Raw genomic sequence first — 16,169 nt, forward strand, 5'->3', positions numbered from 1 at the left:
GTGGGCTACCCTGCAGAGTGTGAATGGTAATCAAGCAGGAGTAGAGATAACAATTGATGTGCCGCACCAAACCTCTCCCCCACCCCACCCCCAGTGCTCATGAGCGCGAGAACACACACACACAAAAAAGCTGTTTGCTGCTTCATTTGCATCATCTAGCATATTTTCCCATTCATCTCATTAAAGGTTTTAATTACATATTACTTTATTTTTATTTTAATATTTTACTAATATTTCATTAAAACAGTAAACTTATCATGGCCCATTCAGATACTCCTGTGGCCACCAGTTTCTTGTTCTTTTATTGCAGTCCCTACGAAAACAGACATGGCCTGGGGGGGGGGTGGAATATGCCCCACACTGAGAACTACTGTCCGAATTCACTAACCAATCAAAGAGCTTGCATGTGACAATAATGAAGCTACATTGTCGTAAAAAAATTATTACATTAATGCCCTTCAAGGTAGAATATCTGCTGTCCTTGCCAATTCCGTATCATGGGCTTCAGCAGACAGATTCTTGGTTCAATTTCCCTTCCGAATGGCCCTTTGACCACATAGTTCAGAGACGTTAAGGGTTGAGCACTAAATGGTGTCTCCACCTGCAACAGACACGCCCATGAAAATAAACCTTTTCTGAATTTTCAGTAAGTTTTTTAATGAGACTGTTTGCTCTCATGTATAGAACACCCATGTTTGATATTACATCAGGAAACAGACCTCAGCTAAGAAATAATTGCAATAAGCTTATATTGCTCTGACTTGAAATACAACCTAGACCAAAACTGCATAGAATGTTAGAGATGTGACTTTAACAAAGCATCTGATAATTGCAGAAAGTTTTACCCACTTTTCAATTCCCTGCTTTTATATTTAAGACACTGTTGCCATACTTCAGATCACAAAATAGAGATAATTTGTTCAAGAAAAAACTTACTGCTTCCTACATTAACCTAACATTTTACAAGGAGGCTCTGTAAAAGCATACCCAAGTTTGATATGCTCTTCATTCATTTTTTCCTCCTCAAAGATATTTCAAATTTCAGAATATTCAGGGACAATTTTAGAAATTTGTGAGGGAGAAAGGAAAAAAGTAAAAATTGATTGGAGGGATATAACGAGGATACCTTGCACAGAGAAATTTGACACGATGTTTAATTAAAACAAAATTTTGTGGGTGGGTCAGGCAGCACTGCTGGTAAGATAAACAGGAAATAACCTTTCAAATCAGTGGTCTTTCATCAGAACTAGAAAACTGAGTAAACAGATTTTAAATTGCGGAACTGAGGAGGGGCACTGGAACAAAGGTAGTGTGTTTTAGAGGGTGGCACCTTAGACTGAGACAAAAGACTACAGAGTCTGGAAAAACACACAAAACACTGGAGGGAACTCAGCAGCTTAGGCATCAATGAAAGAAAATGGACAGGCAACTAAAATTAACTGGATGACAAATGTTTTCCATAAGACCTTAAGATATAGGAGCAGAATTAGGTCATTTGGTCCAACGAGTCTGCTCCGCCATTCAATCATGGCTGATCCTTTTTTCTCCTCAACCCTACTTCCTGGCCTTCTCCCCATAACCTTTGATGCCATACCCAATCAAGAACCTATCAATATCTGCCTTACAAACACCCAATGACCTGCCCCCTGACTGAAGAAATTTCTCTGCATCTGTTTTAAATAACGCCCCTCTATCCTGAGGCTGTATCCTCTTGTCCTAGACACCCCCCCCCACAGGAAACATCTTTTCCATATCTACTCTGTCTAGGCCGGGGGTCGGCAACCCGCGGCTCCGGAGCTGCATGTGGCGCTTTTTTAAGTCTGTGCTGCGGCTCCCTGTTGCTTTGGGAAATAATTGGTTGTGGCGACCCTTTTCCTGGCACATCTGAACCGACTCACAATTAGATAGCCTACGGGGGTTTGCGAGCACAGAGCTTTGGAGCCTCTGCGCCATGGGGGGCAGGTTGAGGGAGGCTTAAAAGTGAGGCTGAAGATTTCGAATAAAGTTTTTTCCTTCGACTGCAGTTACCGACTCCGTGTCGTAATTTTAGCGCTGCGTGTAGCACACCGCTACATGGTCAGTATTTAATTAAAATGTATTTTATGTTAGTTTGTTAGTTTTTGAAATGTAAATCTAAATTTGAAGATTATGGTGATCTTGTACAATCTAAATAAGACTTTGTGGCGACCCATTTCCTGACACATCCGAACCGGCTCACAATTAGCCAGCGTTCAGGCTAAGGGAGATAGCCTACGGGGGTTTGTGAGTACGTGTCTTTTGCAGCATCCGCGCCCATGGGGGGCGGGTTGAGGGAGGCTTAAAAGCAAGGCTGTTTAGTTCGAATAAAGCTATCTTTGACTGCAGTTTACTGACTGCGTGTAGCACACCGCTACAACATGTTTTTATCGCTGGCTGTCCAGAGGGGAGGTGCTGAAACGCTTTGTCGCGTGTCTGGAAGAAGTGAAAACTTTCCTGGGCAGCAAAGGGCTCACCTTTCCTGAGCTGGAACAGCCAGAGTGGCTGGAAAAGCTACACTTCATGGTAGACATAACAGCGCACCTGAACACGCTGAACACAGCTCTTCAACGGGGTAAGGACGTACAGCCCTGCACATGTTGGAGGATGTTTTGGCATTCGAGCGCAAGTTGACGTTGCTTGCCAGAGATTTACAGAAAGGCACATTGTCTCACTTCCCCAATTTGAGAGAGTTCAAAAAAGGTCACGACATGATAAATTCGGAGTATTTACATTCTGCAATCATCGCAATGCAAACATCGTTTGGGAAACGCTTCTGTGAGTTCAGAGAGGAAAAAAACACATTATCCTTCCTGGTCACTCCCCTAAGCATCGATCCATCCCTACTGAATACGACTGCATTGTCAGGTGTGAGTCAACCTGAACAAGGATGATAAATATTTTAATTGCCTATTATTTTACGTATATTCATATGTTTTCATTGTTCAGTGAAATAGTCCTTTTATTTTTCAGGTTGACAGCTGGCTGACGTTATTTTTGGTTTGCTGCTGGCGGCAAATTTAAGTTTGGCGTTTTTCATAAATACAAGGACTCAAATAGACGTTGAGTATTTTACTTAAAAGTAACCTTCAACCCAACGTCTTTTTTTCGGAGGTCAAAATGTTTTTGTTGCATGCAGAAATGTAATTTCGTTTTCTCTGCAGGAGTTCATCAATTTCATAAATGCAACACATTATAGTTTGTTTATACATAGCATAAAGGCAAAACAAAACTTTGTATGCAGTGTTATTTCATTTTAAATGTCAAACGGGTTTTGCGGCTCCCAGTGTTTTCTTTTCTGTGGGAAACGGGTCCAAGTGGCTCTTTCAGTGGTAAAGGTTGCTGACCCCTGGTCTAGGCCTTTCAATATTTGAGAGGTCTTAATGAGAACCCTACCCATCCCTATCCTTCTAAATTCCAGCAAGTACAGACCCAGAGCTATTAAACATTCCTTGTATGATAACCCTTTCATTCCCAGAATCATCTTTGTGAACCTCCTCTGGACCTTCTCCACTGCCAGCACATCTTCTCTTGGATGAGGAGCCCAAAACTGCTCACAATAATTAAGGAGAGGCCTCCCCAGTGCTTTATACTGATTAGGTCACATCCTTGCTCTTGTATACTAGACCTTTTGAAAGGAATGCTCATTTGCCTTCCTCACCACAGACTCTACCTGCAAGTTAACCATTAGGGTATTTTGCATAAGGACTCCCAAGTCCCTTTGCACCTCAGATTTTTGGAATTTCTCCCCATTTAGAAAATAATCTGCATTACCAAAGTGCTTGACCATACATTTTCCATCTTTGTATTTCATTTTCCACTTTCTTGCCCATTCTCCTAATCTAAGTCCTTCTGCAGTCTACCCGTTTCCTCAAAACTATCTGCCCCTCCACCAATCTTCGTATCATCTGCAAACTTGGCAACAAAACCACCTATTCCATCATCGAACTCATTGACATGCAGCATAAAAAAAGTGGTTCTAACACCAGCCCCTGCAAAACACTAGTCACTGGCAGCAAACCAGAAAAGGATCCTTTCATTCTCACTTGCTGCCTCTTACCAATCAGCTAATGCTCTAACCATGCCAGTAACTTTCCTGTAATACAATGGGCTCTTAATTTGATAAGTAGCCTCATGAATAGCACCTTGTCAAAGGCCTTTTGAAGGTCCAAATATAAAACATCCACTGTATCCACCTTACCTACTCTACTCATAATCTCTTCAAAGTATTCCAACAGGTTCATCAGGCAAGATTTTCCCTTAAGGAAACCACATTGTCCCATCTTATCTTGTGTCACTAAGTACTCCATAACCTCATCCTTTAACAATTGACTCCAACATCTTCCCAACCACTGAGGTCAGGCAACTGGTCCATAATTTCCTTTCTGCTGCCTACCTCCTTTCATAAAGAGTGGAGTGACATTTGCAATTTCCAGTCCTCTAGCATGCCAGAGTCCAATGATTTTTGAAAGATCATTACTAATGCCTCTACAATTTCTACTGCTACCTTCTTCAAAACCCTAGGGTACAGTTCATCCTGTCCAGGTGACTTGAGTATCACTAGGTCTTTCAGCTTTTTGAGTACCTTCTCACTTAAAAATAGTAACTGTACTCACTTCTCTTCCCTCACATCCTTCAACATTTAGCACATTGCTAGTGTCTTCCACCAAGATGAATGATGGAAAATACTCATTTAGTTAATCTGCCATCTCCTTGGCCCCCTTTATTACTTCTTGGGCCTCATTTTCTACATCCACGCTCATCTCCCTAATTGTTTTCTCCCCCCATACTTGGAAAAGCTTTTACTTTCGACTTTGATATTGTTTGCTAGCTTGTTTTCATATCGCATCTTTTCCCTCCTAATGATTCTTTTAGTTGCTCTCTGTAGGGTTTAAAAGCTTCCCTTATCCTGTCTTCCTATTAATATTTTTGCCTTGTTGAGTCCCCTATCACTACTGCTCCCCTCCTCTCCTTCATTCCCTTCTGCACCACAGACCTATGCTTAGTCCTGTCCTTAGACCTATCCTGAATCCTGTCTCTGCACCATTCCCTGGGAGGTCATCCCCCACCACAGTATCCAAAATGGTACAGTTGTTATTGAGGGGAATAGAGGGAGTGGCCACAGGGGTGCTCTGCACTGCCTGTTCACATTTCCATTTCTCCTGACAATCACCCAATAACTTACCTCCTGCAACTTTGGGGTGACTAATTCCATGTTTTATAGGCATCCATTAGTCCCGTGAGACCATGGATTTGCGCCTTGGAAGATTTTCAGGGTGCAGGCCTGGGCAGGGTTGTATGGGAGACCGGCAGTTGCCCATGCTGCAAGCCTTCCCTTCTCCATGCCACCGATGTTGTCCAAGGGAAGGACACTAGGACCCAAGCAGCTTGGTACTGGAGTCATTGCAGAGCAATGTATTGTTAAGAGCCTTACTCAAGGACACAACACGCTGCCTCAGCTGAGGCTCGAACCAGTGCCCTTCACTTGACCGATGCCTTATCCACTAGGCCAAGCGCCAGCACCAATTCCATGTCACTTTGATCAATTATCTCCCCACTCTCCCATACAGTCTTCAAAGAGCCGCAGCTGGATACACTTCATGCAGATGTAGTTATCAGTTCCTTTTTGCAGAGGAAATTAATACTAACTGATCATAACTCATCTGTATGGTGTATTATAAACAAGTAAATTAATGAAGCAGTTGTGGAGATAAAAAATAACCTATAACTGAAATGAAAAACCAGCAGTATCTGTGCAAGGACAAATGCAGTTAATGTCGCATCCAGCTCACTGACTGACAGAAACAGGTAGCTGTCTGAAATTGTGACATTCAGCATAGAGTCCAAAAAGACTGCCCATCTATACAGCTATCTGGATTGTGTGTGTGCGCGTGCGCTTATACATCATGAACAACAAGGACCGCTGACATCCTTGGATGGGTGCGTCTATTACTTGTGTGTTCAGCGAGGACTGTTGAGTCCAATCTGGGCTAAGAAGCACCTCCCACATGTGGGGCAGGTGTGTAAAGGCTCTTTAGTTGAGGTGACTGGTGAGCATTTTTTCTGCTATTGTCGTTTCCTTTATGCTTCAGCATTGAGATTCTTTTCAGCTTTCGTGCCACTTTTATTGAGAAGGTGTGATTCAAGGCTGCATGTTCCCAAGAAGTGTGATCGATCTCACGGGCCTTGAGTGAAGTCTGAATGTGTCCTTGAATAGTTTTCACTGGCCACCATGAGAGTGTTTCCCTGTGGACAGTTCCCCAAGGAACTGCTTGGATGTGTGATTATTGACATCTCAACCACATGGCCTGCTCACCTGACTTATTGCTTCATCAGCAATGTGTGGATGGTAGGGATGTCAGCTGCAGACAGCACCTCCATGTCAGGAATTCTGTCTTGCCAATTGATTTTCCGGTCTTCTGTCAAGTGGAAGTGGTTCAGTCTACCCGCTTGTCTCATGTGCATTTTCCACATTTTGCACTTGTGGAGGAGAGTGGGTGAGAAGACAGTGTGGTAGACTTTCAGCTTGGTCTTCAGAGTAATTCCCTACGCCCCATACAGTATCACATCATCTGTCAAATCTGGCACTTGCCTTGACGATACTGCAACTGACCTCATCATCAACGTGAACTCCTCCTGAGAAGTGAGCTTGTCAACTGCCTGGAGCAGTTGGCTCCACGTAGGGTTGATCTGGGGTTGCATGCTGCATGACTTCTGTCTTCTTGACACCTCTCGGTTCATGGTGTCGAAGGCCTTGGTAAGATTGACAAGGGTGGTGAAGAGCTGTATATTTGCTCCTTGCATTTTTCCTTGAATTGTCTTGCAGCAAGGATCATGTTGATAGTTCCTTTTCCTTTCCTGAAGCCACACTCACTTTTTGGGAGATTACCTCATTCCAGGTGAGAATTTAGCCTGTCTAGCAGGACTCTGTCCAACGTTTTCCCAGCTACTCAGAGTGAAGAGATACCTTTGTGGTTGTCACATGCTTTGCGGTTCCCCTTGTACAGGTACACAATGGATCCATCCTTGATGGCTTGTGGAATCTGACCCTTCTCCCAGGACTGGAAGAGCTGCGTCAGTTTGCTAGTTTTGAGTGGACCACTATTTTGTAGACTTCTGCTGGTATAGCTCTGCTCCAGGAGCCTTGCCACCTGACAGCTGGCTATTAATTTCTTGAATTCCTCTTCTTGGGGAAGAGTCCATCTCATGGTTGATGTCTTCATGATCAAGATGGTGGATGGTCTGTTCAGCAGAGATTCAAAATGCTCTGCCTATCTGCCCCGAATCTTGGCCATCTCAGTGAAGACTGTAGTGCCATCTGCACTTAGGAGGGGCGAAGTCCCAGAAGGCTGAGGGCCATATAGTGTTTTGATAGCATCAAAGAATCATTTTGAGTTATATCTGTTGGTGTAGCCCTGAATCTCGTCAGCCATTTTGCAAAGCTAAGAGTCTTGTATCTTTGAATTTGGCTTGAACTATTCTGCCCATAATGGCAAGTATTGTCTTCTTAGAGATGCATGAAGGATCATTCGGTTAGGTGAAGCATAGCCTGTGCTTTTCCTGTAAGTGAACTTTTATCTCCTTGTTATTCTCATCAAATCAGTCTTAGTTCTTCCTTGCTGTATATCCGATGACCTTGAAGGAAGGAGAGTGAATGTGATCTCTGGAAGCAGCCCAGTCTTCATCAACATCCCCTCCAAGATGAAAATCAGAGAGTTGTGACTAGAGACTTTAAACCAGCTGGTCTGTAGTACTACCCAATTTCAGCTTGCTGATGTTAAGCTTCTTGGCAAATTTTCTTGCTTGAGGACATTGTTTGGGTTGGATGTGGACATTAAATTTGGAAACAATCAGATGGTAATCTATCCAGCAATCTGCATCACGGATGGCATTAGTCACTCTGACATCATGTCTGTCACATCTTCTATTGATGACAGACGCCAGTGCTTAGAGTGAGGATGAATGGAGTAAGCGTCTTGTTATGGTTTGGCAGGTAGAAGACCATGTTGGTGATGATCAAGTCATTCATAACAGGTTTTCAGAAGCAGCAGGCCGTTAATGTTGCATCCACCTACCCCATAGTGCCCTAGGACTCCATCCCAGGTATTGGAGTCTCTTCCAACTCGAGCGTTGAAATCTCCAAAGACAAGGAGTTTGTCTGACCTTGGAACAAAAGCCATCAGGGAATCAAGCTATCAAACTTGTGTTTGGCTTCCTCTGGGTTGGACATCGTGGGCCATGGGGCTGATCAGCCTGACATTGTGTTTGTTCCCCAGGGTGGCTGCATAGTCATTAGATGATCATTGAATCCTTTTGGCAGACTGGTAAGCTTTTGGACAAGGTCACTCTTGATAGCAAATCTGATTCCTGCTTCACAATGATCGGTGCTGCTGCATCCACTCCAAAAGAATGTGTAGCCGCCACCCACTTTTGTCAGTTTTTCCCTCATTGGCCAGGCAGGTCTTGGAGAGAGCTGTTACGTCAATCGTGTACCTCTCCAGTCCTCTTGCCACCAAGCAGTTCTTCCCTCTGGTCTGTCAGACTTGGTGTTGTCTATTAAGGTTTGCATGTTCCATGTGTTGATTCTGAGTGGTGTCACTGTTGATCAATTTCTTGATTTCAACTGAAGTGGATCCCCACCTGCCATAGTTTGCTGACCAGGGTTGAGTGAAGTAGACAATGTTTAGCACCTTTTTTTAGCCCCTTCTTCGTACTGCAGAGGTGAGCAATGTGGTCCTGAAAAGGGCTGTTCAGTCACTCAGGTGGCTGCCAAGTTCCACTGCAATTCCGGCGAACGATAAACAACCCATTGGCCTGAGCGCAGGTTTGCGGCTACAGCTTCCAGTGTATCCTCACCTGCTGCTTCATTGCTCGCCCATGACCACAGGACTTAGATTTGGATGTTGTGACATGCACACGAGTTTGATTAAAGTCAGAGAGTTGAGCAGGTTGTCAACCTCATTCTCTCATCCTAGTCTATCTGGATCCATTGGCAAGACGAGAGTCAAGATGACTGGAGGTAGGTCAGGATGCTGTCAATTACCAGGGTGATGTACATGTCTTGCTGTTCTCTTGGCGCTCTACAACGCTTGTTGGGAAACTCCTTCCTGCCTGTTGAACAAGCTGATAGTTTCCTCCACAGTTTGCTGAATCCAGTCTTCATCTGCTTTGGGTAAACAAATCCAAAGTCATCGAGGGTTAAAAAAACCCCGATGGCTGCTCTCACCCGGTTTGGCTGCCCTATCGAAGGTGTTGTCTGGTGTGCATACAAACAACTTAAACTTGATTGTAGAGGCATTATGTAAATACAAATTTTAAAAAAATTGATTAAAAAGAACAATTGTCAAAGGACTTGTATTGACACATTGGCGAGCACAGTCAATCTGAAAATTTAATGTTACACAAAGAAGGAATCCCATTAAATGGATGCAGCACACTGTGGTAATTGAAAGCAAGTTCCCAACAATTTTCTGTCGAAAACTTTTAAAGGTGGCTTGCTCATCAATTACAGCGAGGTGAATTCCAGTTATCTTGGATAAAACTGCACATGTAAAATGACACCAAGAACATGAGGTTTCACCAGGCACAAAATTGGACAGCAAGATTACTACTACTAATGTTTTTACATTTGATCTTCACTGCATCACAATTTGACGTCAGCTTTTAATATGCAGAAATGGCAAACATACAAGGTGATATTCAAAAAGGATAAGGAACATTACTTAATAATGTCCTTGCTTAACTCGTCAAATTCATCACATTCTCAAAATAGACACCTCAAAGAAAATCACATTTTCTGAACCACACAAATTACTCTTATTCTACAGGTTATAATCTAACTATTGATCCACTCTTGTTATATTGTTTTCACTCCACATTGCATCCTCTTTTTTTGTTCTCCCTGTGCTTCTGCTCGGTTCAGGTTATGATCTGACCTTCACCGTGCCAAAATCTATTTTGTAATCTTTGGTTCAGATCATATCACATCTATAACCCAAATCCAAACAGTACGAGTTCAAACTCCAGAAATCAGATGTCAAAAATTTGTGGAGAAACTCTAGTCCACTGCATAGAGAGTGACACACCGCCAGAGATTCAGGAAGGCATTTAAAATGAAATCCGTATTTGCAATTTTATAAGGGAACAAATGATTAATTGGAACTACCAGCGAAGGCAAGGGGATTATCCCAGGTGTTTTAGTCAAGTTATCCCTCAAGTAATACCAAACCATCTTTGATCTATTTTCTATTAATACTTGTATTGCACAACTGAGGCTGACTAGTTTCCTATACGACACGGAGAAGTTCACCATTGACCGTAAAGCACTTCGTGATGTCTTGAGAAAATAAATGGGGTTTCTTGCGTGCAAGAGACACGGACGAAGATTAGAGAAAAGGTGTACAAGAATTAAACCAAAAATATAAATACATACTTGACCGGATAAGATGAACAGATAAAGTTTTTTTCTTTCTCGAGGAAAGGCTGATGGGTGACCTCATGTGCATGCAGAGAACATTTCCTCTTGTGAGGAACAGCATATAACCCAAGGACACAAATACAAGTGCTCAGGAAACAGAATTCAGAAGAATTCCCTACTAGAGGCAGTTAAGTTGTCGCGGGAAAGAGACAGTTACGCTATATAAAGATAGGCTTTAAACAATTCGAGACAAACCAGAAACCTCAATGTGGACTGGTTGAGCGTGGGACCCGCTTCCCTGATAATATATTACGCAAATTTACTTTGGCTCAGCAGTATTCTGTTAAGTATCTGCGCGTTCAGTCAACATCACTGAGACAGACAGGATAACGGTCGACACTACTACTTTACGTGCAAGGAGACCAGGTCCGGCCGCTGAACTCACACCTCCGCTCGGTTCGCAAGGCGAAGACCCGCCTCAACGAAGGGCACTTCTGCCGCAATGTACGATGGGGATTGTAGTTCTCATGCCCAAAGAGGATTTCCATTTGTGGCCGCAGATTACCCCGATGTCCCTTGGCAGCATCCCTGTCAATGTCTGCGGATCTACGGGAACGTCACGGCCCCCCTCGTCCCACTTACCTGCAAACCCCTTTCTCAGCAATGGCCGCCGTTCTCGTGCAGCGATACTTGCTCCGGTTCTCGCGAGAACACCCGCACCTTGCGAATGACCAACTTTGCAGCGCGGTCCAATGCAGATTTTCGGTAACATACGAATGTAGTATCTTTTTCCCGTGGACAATATACAGCAACTTTTAGAAAAACATAAAAAGTCCGAGGCGTGCAGCTTTTTAACGGTACGGGATATCCGCCAGACGTAGCCAAAGATGAAATTGTTTTATGCCATCCATTGGGTAGAGGCTGACCTGCTTCCACACCACTTCAGTGGGGTTTTGTGTGCCTGATGCAGCCAATGTATAACCTGAGAGCTTTTAAGTTTCCAGATCAGCAACCACAAACATGCCACAGCCAGCTCACGAATGTCTTCCTCAGGGAGCTAAATGGCATGTAGCATGTCCGTTAAGAATGGACTACAGAAAAAACCTATTTGGATGCATTACTGCTTGATATGGCATAAACACTGCCATTGATAGTGAGAAACTGTAGATAATTGTTGACACAATTGAAACAAGCCCCCCCCCCCCACCTTCTGTTTATACCTGCTTCAGTCCACGCCTACCCCCTGGGCGTTCCTTCTAGCCTTTTAACTGGAGTCATGTTTACTGAAACTACTGGAGGGTCTCAGTGCCTATCTTCATCTTTAAGCAGATACAAGCCATTGGTGGTTAGTCAGTGGCATATATCTGGGATTAGTGGACCAAGTGGACGAAGTTTCTCATCTTGACTGGTCTCATTTGTTCACGTTTGGACAATGTTTTCTTTAAACCTTTCCTTATCCCTGCACCTGTCTGTTGTGTATTTAATATTTCAATGGTATATGAGTAATACTGTAAATATATTGTTTGACTAAGTATATGGGTTCATTTAAATATTCATTATGTAAAAATATTCACATGTAAAAATAATTGAATTGCATACATCTTACATGTGCATCTCATTTAAAGTAAGAACCAGTGTATGCAAGTAACCTCCGGCTCACTTGTTTTCCTTTCAATTTGTTTTTTTTAAAAAAATGTTTAGTTACAAATTATAACACCATCCAAGTACTTTTTAAAAATGTAAAATTACTCGCCTCAATCACTTTCTCTGACAGCTCATTCCATATACTGATGGTTTTAAAAAAACTTTCTCAGATTCCTATTAAATCTCTTCCTTTTCACCTTAAACTTATGCCCACAGTTCTTCAATCTACAGACCTGGATGGGGGTGGGGGGGGGGGGGGGGAGTCAGTGCACATCTAACTTAGCTATGTCTCTCATGATTTTATACAACCTCTATAAAATTGTTTTCCTATGCTCCGATGAAAAAAGTCCCAATTCCCTCAAACTCTTCATAACTCCGTTCCTCAATTCTCAGCAACATCCTCGTAAATATCCTCTGCTCTTTCCATCTTAATGGCATTGTTGCTTTACCCAGATAATAAAAGACAGAAAAAGTTCCAAATGCAGCCTTACCAACATCTTGTACAACTGGACATAACATCCCAATGTTTATACTGTACTCAATGATCTTCTGAGTCAAACCCTTCTTCACCACCCTGTCTACCTGTGACACAACTTGCAGGGTACCATGTACTCATACTCCTTGTTCCCTTTGTTCAACAATAATCCCTGTGGCCCTACCATTCACTATGAATATTCTACCCTGAATTATCTCCCCAAATGCAATATTGTGCACTTATTTCAATGAAACTATTTGCCATTGCTTAGGCCACTTACCTGGCTATTCACAATCTCCCTGTACTCCTACAACAATGCCACTATTTAGTGTCATTTCCCAGCTTACTAACTGTACCTTGCAGAGTGCCATCCAAATCATTGATAGCAATGGGTGTAACATCAACCCCTAGGAATGCCTCTAATCAAAGGCCCCCAGTCAAAAAAAGCAACTTTTCACCCCTGCTTCCTACTATCAAGTCAATTCTGTGTGTAGTTAGTTAGCTCTCCCTAAATCCCATGCAATCTAACATCCCATAGAAGCCAACCATCTGGAACCTTACAGGCTTATTCAAGTCCAACATAGACCATAACTACCACACTGCCCTGTATTGGTCTTTTCAGCTAATTCTTCAAAAAAAAAACTCACATTCATGAGAAATCACCTTCCATACACCACACTGTACTGACTACCCCTATTCAATCATCGTCTTTCCAAATGCTTGTAGATCTTATCCTCCACAATTCTCATGAGTAATTTACCCTTCATAGATTAGGCTAATCTGTCTATAGTTCCCAGGCTTTTCTTTGTTGCCCTTGTTAAAGGCACAACGCTAGCTACCCTCTGGGCTTCCAGCACTTCATCCATTACCATTGACAATTTCTTCTCCAATTTCCAGCATTCTTGGATATACTTGATCAGTCCCTTGAGAATGATCTACCGCCAGATACTTTACGATGTCCAGCACCTCTTCTGTTACACTGTAAACTACCCCAAGACATTCCCATTAACTAATTCAAGAGCTAACCAAAGTCTTCAGGTCTTTCTGCATGGTAAAAACGCAGGAAAAATATTTATCAAGGACCTAAGCCATCTCCTGCAGCTCCACACAAAGATATCTTTGAGGAGCTCTATTCCCTCTATAATTTTTTTACCTTTTTATATATCTAGTCTCCACAATCTTCTCTGCCAAAGCTATCTCATGCCTCCTTTGTACCTACAGATATCCTTCTTCATAATTCTGCATCTCCTATATTACTCCAAGTCTTCACTTAATACCATCTCCCCATGCTTGACCTATGCCTAATTCTTTATCCTGACAAGAACAATATCCCTCATCATCTTAGGTTGCCTACTCCTGCCAACCCTGCCCTCCACTCAAACAGGATCATGCAGATCTTGAAGCCCTGAAATTTCACTTTAAAAAACTTTATCACTTGCCACACATCCATTTTCCTGCAACAACCTAATCCAATCAACTTTTTGCAAGTTCCTGTCTAATACTGTCAAAATTTACTTTGCTCTAGTTTAGAATGTTAACTTGTGGACCAGATCTGTCCCTTTCCATAACTAATTAAACGCTGACAGAATTTTGATTGGTGGTCCCAAGAGTTTTTCATTTTAGTCACTTACCTTACCAGATTTCCCAGGACTAGGTCAAGCTTTTCTCTTTCCCTGATTGGGAGATCCCATCCCACCTAGGTTCTTTAGCCATATGGCAATCCCAGTTCATGTTAGGAAAGTTAAAATCTCCTACTATGACAACTGTATCATTGCAACTTTCAGCAGATTAGCTCCTTTGTTTCCCATTGGGGGGGGGGGGGTCTATAGTACAATCCAAACAAACTAACAATCCAGTTCTTATCTTGCAACTTCCTTATACAATTTCTCAGAAATGTTATCTTTGAAAACAGCCTCAATTGGAAGGCTCCTCCACCATGAATGGTCCTAAGCCTGGCTGTGAAAGGAGAAATGGGCCTGGTACTAGCAACCCTATTCCATAGAAAGTGCTATAGAAATGGCAACTGGAGGTCCAAAGATCTCATCCCTAGGAGGAAGAGGATACACCAAGATGGGCTACACCAAGGACACGGCCTGGAAGACTAGTGCGCTTCAGGGTGCTGAATTTTTGTGGCTCTAGAGACGGGTGCCCCTGACAGTTGTGTTGCGGGAGAACACGGAACATCGGGAGCAGCAGGTTAGCTGCCGTGGGCTGTGTGTCCAGAGATCCGAGCCTTTTTGGGGCCGACTCTCTGGGCACAGAGCTTGGAAAAAGAAATGCAGCAGACTTTTAACATCATAAATCAGTGAGTTGTTTGTTATGTCTCCCCTCTTGCTGTGAGGTGGGGACACCTTTTTCCCCTTATTTGGGAGAGAGAAAGACTGTGGTGAGCCTGTGTTTTTGTTAGTTATGGGCACCTTCCTGTCAGTTTGAACCAGTCTGGCCATTCCCCTCTGACCCTCCTCTCTCATTAGCAAAGCATTTTCACGCACAGAATTGCTGCTCACTAGATGTATTTTGGTTTTTTTTTTGTACCATTCTCTGTAAGCTCTAGTGATTGTTGCGTGAGTAATTCCTAGAGATTGGCAGTTTCTAAAATACTCAAACCACCATGTCTGGTATGAACAATCATTTCACAGTCAGTCACTTTCTTCCCCAGTTTGATCAATAGGATCTCTTGACTATGTCTGCATGCTTTCTACGCATCGAGTTGCTACCACATGTTTGGCCTATTACTTATTCGCATTAACGAGCAGATGTATTTAATAAAGTGACCTCTAAGTGTATATAAGCAGTTAATGGTGCAAGCTACATTTTTCTCAGCATTGATCTGCTGTGAAGATCACTTCTATTGTAACTAGATACAAAATTCACACTACAATTTGACAAGCAGCTCTTTGGGCACTGTGAGGAAGCAGCTGAACAGGATGCTCTTGTTTAATTTGCTATCACTTGCAACATGGAGACCCAAGGGTAGTTTATGTTCTTACAGATGGTCACAGTTATTATGTCTAAGGCCTGTTGGCATGTTTTCCCACCCTGCACGGGAAGATTTGGATGTGAATTCATGACAAAGGTTCCCAAATGCCAGAATTTGGAACTTCGACAGGATGGAGTTTGCTCCATATTACTCGTACTTCCAATGGCTTGTGGCCTTTTCAATCCCGTGCAAGGTAATGCAGATCTCCATCTCAAACACATACGCACCCATGCCAACTACTTTGGTCAGGTAAAACATTGAGTTAATAGGAACATTGTAGATTACAGTTGTGAAAGTCATTACCAATGTATAGACTTTCATCATGAGACACGCATGATGATCCAATACATGATGTATCTACGAGAATCAATCTTTTGCATAGAAGGGGAGATTATATTGCAGTTCAAACAAAATTTTATTGATCTGAAATATTAACTGTTTTCCTCTTCCACATTAATGCATTCCAGTAATAATTTTTATATCACTTATTTGTTAAGATGCTGAGGCAAATCAGCTCAAGTATGGTAGTTTGATCACAAGTTCTGGTGACAAGTATGGGCTCTGTAAAACAAAGCAGGAGACACAAAGAACAAAAAAAACTTTACAAAAATATTAACCATGGCTTACTGGTAGGAGTT

General features: G+C 42.6%; 1 protein-coding gene across 8 annotated transcripts in view; it reads right to left on the bottom strand.

The window, feature by feature from the left end:
• Nucleotides 1–16,169, bottom strand: part of LOC132402090 (UDP-N-acetylglucosamine transporter-like) — a 66,923-nt gene that overhangs the window by 38,393 nt on the left and 12,361 nt on the right. For 2 of the 8 annotated variants that reach the window (XR_009514805.1, XM_059984652.1), the window contains exon 1: nucleotides 10,844–11,064. The exons of 2 other annotated variants lie outside the window; for them this stretch is intronic. The gene's annotated coding sequence lies outside the window, so the exon portion shown is untranslated. 4 more of the 8 variants (XM_059984653.1, XM_059984655.1, XM_059984654.1 and 1 more) reach the window with 4 other exon arrangements.

This window comes from Hypanus sabinus, chromosome 11 (genome assembly GCF_030144855.1).
Source record: "Hypanus sabinus isolate sHypSab1 chromosome 11, sHypSab1.hap1, whole genome shotgun sequence".
NCBI classification, from domain to species: Eukaryota; Metazoa; Chordata; class Chondrichthyes; order Myliobatiformes; family Dasyatidae; genus Hypanus; species Hypanus sabinus.